A 7739-nucleotide genomic window follows, 5' to 3' on the forward strand; every position below is an offset into this window, starting at 1 on the left:
ATTTTAATTATATTTAAAACGAGCATTCTGGCTGCATTGTGGAGAATGGATTATAGCAGAGCAAGAGGAATTTGGTGAGAAGTTTGTGGCTCTAATCAGGTTGAGAGAGGTGATGCTGGATTAGACTAGGTCAATGACAATAGAAATAGAGAAATAGATTTGGAAAATGTTTTGAAGACTGAACTTATTGATGGATTAGATATAAGATACTATGGAGAGATAAATTAAGAATAAATCCTGGATTTTGGCTTGAACAAGTTAGGCATATTTTGGTGCCAGCATTGAGATGGAAAGAATAAATGAGAAAGTGATTTAGGGAAGAAATAAAGAGTTCATTATAACATAATAAAGATATATTGAGTTTAAGATGTACATGAAGAGGAATCAAGTATAAATTTGGATCTATGAACTTGTAGCTTAAAGAAGTCTGAGCTAAATATATAAATTTAATAATATATATATAAATATGTGTGTGTACATGTGCATGTGTTTGTATATGTGTATACACACACACACACACACACACACACACACACACACAGAGTACTGGGTGATATCCCCAAGGGGGAGAGGGTAGACAGATAAACCAAGAATCCCTAGATCTGAGCCCATATAAACATTAGGTAGAATAGAAAGAGGAAAAAATGAAACTGAGAAAGAACTCCTAGTGAGATAGGAGAAAAACTGGGAGGGGATGGTTTCACAGAGCTAAGAGGAGTGTCTCAAGTGGGAAGCAAATTGGTATAGGAATTCATCACTGTCCGGTTCCACTCAAGTATTGATGCTGGGCTTTGTTCTTAATTTGTTAAGGAATTACCACCCCCTCTTTTCAGTGGAATTAAAAATATACTAGACTGATGAAAATTGGATTTCTACCCAGAATAGTTATTCAGATGGGGGCTCAGCCTTGTTTTAGGATGATTACTGTTTTCATGAATGGCTAAGGGATATTGTGCTGATATCTGAAAATGGAAGGCCATTCACCAGATAGTGATAAGAAAAACAACAATGGGGCTCCTCTGTGACGGCAATCTTATTTACTCACTTGAAGACAGAGGGATGGCCTTCAGACATCAATTAAGCTTCCATGTAGCTCCCTGGTGCTTGACAATTTCCCAACCCACCTCTTTGTCTTGTGCTCTCTCCCAAATTAAGCTTTCTCTTTCAACTCCTGCCACTCCAGTATTCTCCAAGATATGGCCCAGTCCTCCTTCACCTGAGCTCCTTACAGAGAGAATGAACAATTGTTTGACTGTTGATGAAAATTACAGTAAGTCAAGAACAGAGAAATCACCATTAGTTTTCATAGTAGGGTGATCTTTGGTGACCTTTACTAGAGTTTCACTGGAGTAGTAAGGACAGACTACAAGGTGACAGGTGTTGAAGATTAAAAGGGAAGTAAGGAAGAGGAGTTATCAGGTGTGGACAACTCTTGAGAAGTTTTCTGGGAGGGACAGTAGAGAAATGAATTGTGGGAGGTGAAGCTGAAATTGAGTATATGGCTGAGGAGGATTTTTTTTTAAGATGCAAGATAAAAAGCATTTTCATACAGCAGTGGGAATGATTTAGTAGAAAGGGGGAGATTGATGGTATAGGAGGACAAGGGGATATCCGAAGAAGTGATGTCCTTGAAAGGTGAGAGAGAATGGTATCCACAACACAAGGAGAGGAATTGGCTTTTAAGAGGAGCAGGGACAAGTCTTCCATTGTAATAGGAGAACACAGAGAACAGGATATAGTTTAGGAATGTTTAACAGTGGGAAGTTGAGAGAGCGCTCCTCTGATAAATCTTTGTCAGCTTCTGCATTTCTATTTCTTTGGGATCTGTTTTCTATTGAATTTGACAGTGCTGTTCTGATAGTTGTTGCATTTTGTCAAATAGATTGTCATGGGATTGTTATCTGCAATGGACTTGGAGACCTTATGAAGGTATTCCTGGGAACTACATCTATTGGGGCAAGCAATTGTTGTAGAGGAACCAGCTATCAGTGAATATGGTAAGTGCATCCTAGAAAGTAGAACACATTCAGCATGTTTAGTGATAGATAATTACTAGTTGCAGAGATCAACTAGTAATAGAGAAAGCAGTGGATGAGAGTGCAGCAAGATACATCCTATTAGGTGTGTGGAGCATAGTAATTAAAAATCTGTAAAAGTAGGGAGCATTAGAGATTTTGGTACACAGACCAGTATATAGTTTGCAGCAGAGATGCGTGAAATAAAAATAGCATGTTCTCCTTAGTTAAAGTTGGTTTAGGAGCAGACTTCAGTCCCATTCTAATGGAGAGGAGGCATTAGAATGGTAGGAATAAGGCAGGACCCCATTCTAGCAAGTCTAGCTTTCTGAAGAGATCACTGGGATAGTGAATTTGGCAAGAAAATAAAATTTGAATCCTTTTACCAGAACTAGTGTATAAGTTTGGAAAGTGGGAAGTGGTCTTAGAAATAATGCAGAGGCTTAGTTCCTATCAGAAGGATTCATGTTTTCTGGGGCCTGAAGGTTTTACAAACATCACAAAATCTAAAAAAATAAAAAAAAAAGTAATAATTTTAAGCATTAACTGCTTGACATAACTCTAAAGTACTTTTTCCCATAAATTATTTTGGCTTCATACTCCCTAATTATGTCTTAGTATAACAATGTTTTATAATATAATGTTTTATATAGTGATAGTTTAAAATTTTTTCTTTCAATTTCAAAATTCTTTGTAAGTAATGACATCCTAACATTTAATCGCATACATTGAGATGCATGAAACAGATGTACTCACTGGCTTTAGTACTGCTACAGTTTTGTACCCTACAAACACAGGAATTCTGATAAATTTTACATTTCCAGTCAAAAAGAAAAAATAATGTAGGCATTTATAATTGTATATGCTGCACTGTTGAGTATATTTCTGAAAGGAGAGAATTTCTATTTTAACTAGGATTTGATGAGGACCCAATCTTTTTCTTACAATTTTACATGCTAAGTATATTAGTTTTCCATTGTTGCATAATAAATTACCACAAGCATAGTGATTTGAAACAACACACATTTATCTCACAGTTTCTGTGGGTGTGGAGCCCAGGCTTGAGACTGGGTCTTCTCTTTCGGGTGTCAGCAGGCTGTAATCAAGATGTTGGCCAGGCTGTGCTCTTCTCTGTAGGCTTGACTAAGGACAAATCCACTTGCAGGCTATCAGGTTGTTGGCAGAATTCGTTTCCTTGCATCTGTATGACTGAGGGTCCCAACTTCTCATTGGCTGTCCACCAGAGGCTACCCTCAGGTCCTAGAGGCTGCCCACAATTCCCTGCCACATACTCTCTGCAAAAGTAGTTCACAGCGTGGCTGTTTGCTTCTTCAAGGGCAGCAGGAGAATTTCGGGCTCAGTCAGCTAAGATAATCATATATAATGTAACAAGAGTCATGGGAGGAACATCCTATCACCTTTACCTTATAGCTTAATCAAAGAAATGATATCCCATTACCTTTTCCATAGGTAAAGCATGGTTGGAAGCAAGAGTACCTTATACAGGGGTGTGATTTATTGGGAATAAATCACAGGGGTGCGATTTATTGGGAATCACTTTAGGGTGGACATGCTAAAGAGTGAAATAATTTCTGTAGACCGGTTTCTGTACGTTTTATACCCTACTTTTCCTCCACTACTCAAATAGTTCTGGTGCCATACTCTAGACACCTCCATATCATGATATGACCTCTACATATCATGATATGTATGGGCCTACACTTTCCTGTCACTATGCCAGGTAAGTCTGTATGGGGGTAACAATATTTTATCTAGTACTATGCCTAGATGCTTACTGTGATGGTTAGCAGTGACTTAACTACACATGAAAGTGACCAAGAACCACAAAATATCCCTCTAGATTCAATGTAAATATATACCTAATTCAAGTTCCCCTTGGCTGGATCCCAAAGCTATCCATGACCATTCCAACACCACCTCATCTGAGGCATGAGTGTGACAGAGGGGAAGTAAAAGTGAAAAGAGATAGTCTTAATTATTGCAATTATAATATCTTATTTTTATGAATTTTATAAAAACATGTACCCATGGGAAGACTTCTTTTCCAGGGCTCATGAGGCGGCTAAATGAGGAGCTTTGAAATTAAGTTTCATTAGCTTCATGGGAAATCCACTTCAGGTTACCACATTTTTTTTTTTCTTTTTTAGTTTTTAGTTTTTTAGTCTTAATCACATTTTTAAATTATTAATTTGACAATTATTCACTTGATCTCAAGTCATAGTTAGAATTTTTAAAACTTATGCAAATTTCTTATCCAGTGGACTAGTTATAAAAGAAAGTCAATAATTGGGTGGAAGTTACCCTCTATGCATCAGATGAAGATTCCAACCACAGGAGTTTAAATGTTCGGATTTAGATTGTGAAAAATAATAAAGTTCTTTTCCCTTAGGGCTACATTTATTGTGTAATTACAATGTACCAAGACTATATTTAGCCTTTATTCTTTGTGTTTAAATTGTGTGCTGTTAAATTTTGTGATATACATAGTCCTGATTTTATTTTGAGAAGGTAATTGGTGATAGTAGCAGATACTTCTGTCTTCTGATCCCCAAAACATTCCCCTCTTGCTCTCACAAAAAAAGAAAAAGAGAGAGGAAAAAAAGAACTAAATATTTTTTTAAAGTTATCAGGTGACTAAATGTTCAGGGAAATTGAGTGCTGCTCTCCATAAGATAAAACATACCCTTAAGGTGTTTAGGGTAATCCCTTTCTCCTTTGCTAGTGATAGTTTAGAGGTGGTCATGTGCTCCAGTTCTAGCCAATCTAAGAGGAAGTGCTGAGGGTTCTGGGAAAGAGAGATGTATAGTGAGAAGCCACCCTTTCTTTGTGCCTTTGAGACTTCTAGTTGGTGACAAGTAGTTTCTGATCACTAAAGCCTAGAGGAAGCAGAGAAAATGACTCAAAGCTCTGAACTAACCAACTCTGCATGCTTTCTTCTGGACTTCCTGTAACGTGAAATGAAAACATGCCACGTCTAGTCTGACATTTCTATTGCTTACAGCAGAAAGCACTCTAACAGAAACAGCACAAAAGTCATACAAACACACATATAATATTTATTGTACCTTTTCCTCATTAGAAAAGCAATATATGTTCATTCTGGAAATTTGGGATACAGGTATTCACAAGAAATTTAAAAAATCATTCAGAGGTAACTATATCAATACTTTTTGCACATATTCTATTTTTCCTATGCATGCACTTTGTATATTATATAATTTAAAAAATTAGACTTACTGTTTTATACCTAATTTTTATACTTAATAACCAAAAGAATTAAATTGAAGATTTAAATCAATTAATCTTAGAAATTAAATTGAATCTTATTCTATTTAGTCTCCTATGGACACAATTTATAGTAATTAGACAACAAGAATTGGTTTGACATTTGAAACTAGGCTAAAGGTAAAATAGATGAAATTCAAATGTATTTTAGCTGCTCATAAATATTATCTCTTTGTGACTACCAAGTAAGTTCTGAGATAGGGCACTTAAAATTTTTTTCTAACTCATTTACACTGATTTATGCTGCTGGGAAGATTATGTTTGTAGTACTCCAACATTTTTGGTTTGTTTGTTATAAGACATGATATCTCTGTTTTGTAGGCTGAAATTGAATTTGCACAATCTTTTAATTCATTTTTGTTTGTTCATGTTATGTATTACTAAATTGAATTTAGCAAGAGGAAATCCAGTTTTTAACCAGTTTTATATGCCAAATAGAAGAGGAGATATCCAAGATAGAATCTTAATTATCTGATATATTGGATTAACTCTGCAGAACATATCCTTTTTTACAAGGAATCCTCATCTTTTATTATGACTGAAAATAGAGTAAATGACTATAATACCAAATATGAAATACTCTATGTTGAGTGATGTATCTTTAACTTAAAAGCCACATTTACCTTTTGCAGTATTAATTTTGGTATAAATCCATATCCACATTATAATTTACAGACCACAACATTTATATAATATATTTATTCCTGCCAAGTTTTTCATTACATGTTGAGCCTTAAGAGAGTTTTTAAGGTTGAAAATGGTGAGTGATCAAATTGAATCAATCCAGTACAGTTTCAATATTAACATTATTATGAATATATATATATAAAAATGTATCAGGTGAATACATTCTGATACATTTTTATTGTAATAAACTTCTTTATGAATATACAGAATCAGTTGAGAATTCCTAACCTTTTTTGTGACATTGGCTCCTTTGGCAGTCTGGTATGGCCAAAAACCCTTCTCAGGATAATGTTTTTAAATGCATAAAATAATACAAATAGGAATAAAAGTAAAGCAGTTGCATTGTAATACAGTTTTGCACATGGTCCACAGTTTAAAAACACCTGCATCAAGATTTTGAATAGCCCTTTAGTTAATGTATTAAAAAATGCCTAAGAGTGTATCTAAGTAGAACAGTTTCTTGAATGTGTAAAAGCCAAACTGACATATGTTCAATAAACACATATCTAACAAAGCCCTTAGATTGTATCTTGTATATTTTTGCCTTTAAATCCATATGTAAGAATTGTTATCAGTTTGGGAATAAGAATACGTATAATAAAGAGATGGTGGAGAAGAATGGTTTTGTTGTGACTTATCTATATTCCTGTGTCATCTAGTGAACTTTAAATTCTTGGTATCAGTATACACACCTTTAAAGTTAACTTTGAGCATTTTAGCACATTACAAATTTGAGTCCAGCCCAATTCAACTGTAGAGTTGGGGCATTGATTGGCTAATTAAAGGTATGAGTTTAGTAAAAAGACGATATGAATGAAAGAGTAGAAGGAAGGAGTTCAATAGTGACAGAAATAGGACCAATGGAGACAGAATTGGAAAATAACCTAGAATGTGGAAAAATAACTACTACACACTACAACACTAAAAGTATGAGAAGAGAAAAATAAGGAAAGGAAAGACCTACCATTAGTTTAATTAGTAGTTTACTTAACCACAGTTCCACAAGGCCTGGAATGTGTGGAAATGACATTTCATCTTTTGTGTGGCACTACATACCTCATGTGAATATAATAATATTTTACCTATTTCTTTTAAAAAATAAGTTAAAGAGTGGTTGAATTTCTTTTAATTCCCTTATACAGTTTTCTTATTTAATGGATATTATATCATCCTATCCCTGTCTTTTAAAAAATAAGTTAAAGAGTGGTTGAATTTCTTTTAATTCCCTTATACAGTTTTCTTATTTAATGGTTATTATATCATCCTATCCCCTTTTTCATGGAATGGGTGGAAACAGGCCTAAATTACAAGAGGTATTGTGCTGATGTATTTTGGAAACCATACCACTCAATGTGAACATCAGCAGGTATTAGTTATACGTTTACAGAGAGTTTTTCTTTTCCCTTTTCTAATACCTTTCACTATATATAGGTCTCCTTTGACCTATATATAGTGAAACTGAGGTTTTCAGAGTTAATTTTACATATCAAATAATTTTTGCTTGTGCATTTGCTTGATTTCTTATTTTTTTTTTTAGTGATTTGTGGATTATGGATTTAGAAAGATCAGAAGATAGAAAAAAATCCCTGATATTAAAAGAGAAGGTATGTTATTTATAAAACATAATGAGTATATATCTTTTCATGATTGTATTTTAAAACATTGTTATTATTACTACACTTAATTACCACAAACTCCATAGACTACACAGCCCAAGAGGAATGTTCTAAC

At 34.4% G+C, this 7739-nt stretch overlaps 1 long non-coding RNA gene across 4 annotated transcripts in view; it reads left to right on the plus strand.

The window, feature by feature from the left end:
- Nucleotides 1-7739, plus strand: part of LOC137223768 (uncharacterized) — a 198501-nt gene that overhangs the window by 7967 nt on the left and 182795 nt on the right. For all 4 annotated transcript variants that reach the window (XR_010943057.1, XR_010943055.1, XR_010943056.1 and 1 more), the window contains exons 2-3: nucleotides 1883-1997; nucleotides 7546-7612. This is a non-coding gene — a long non-coding RNA (uncharacterized lncRNA). The remainder of the gene's footprint in view (nucleotides 1-1882; nucleotides 1998-7545; nucleotides 7613-7739) is intronic.

Source organism: Pseudorca crassidens, chromosome 4, assembly GCF_039906515.1.
Source record: "Pseudorca crassidens isolate mPseCra1 chromosome 4, mPseCra1.hap1, whole genome shotgun sequence".
NCBI lineage: Eukaryota > Metazoa > Chordata > Mammalia > Artiodactyla > Delphinidae > Pseudorca > Pseudorca crassidens.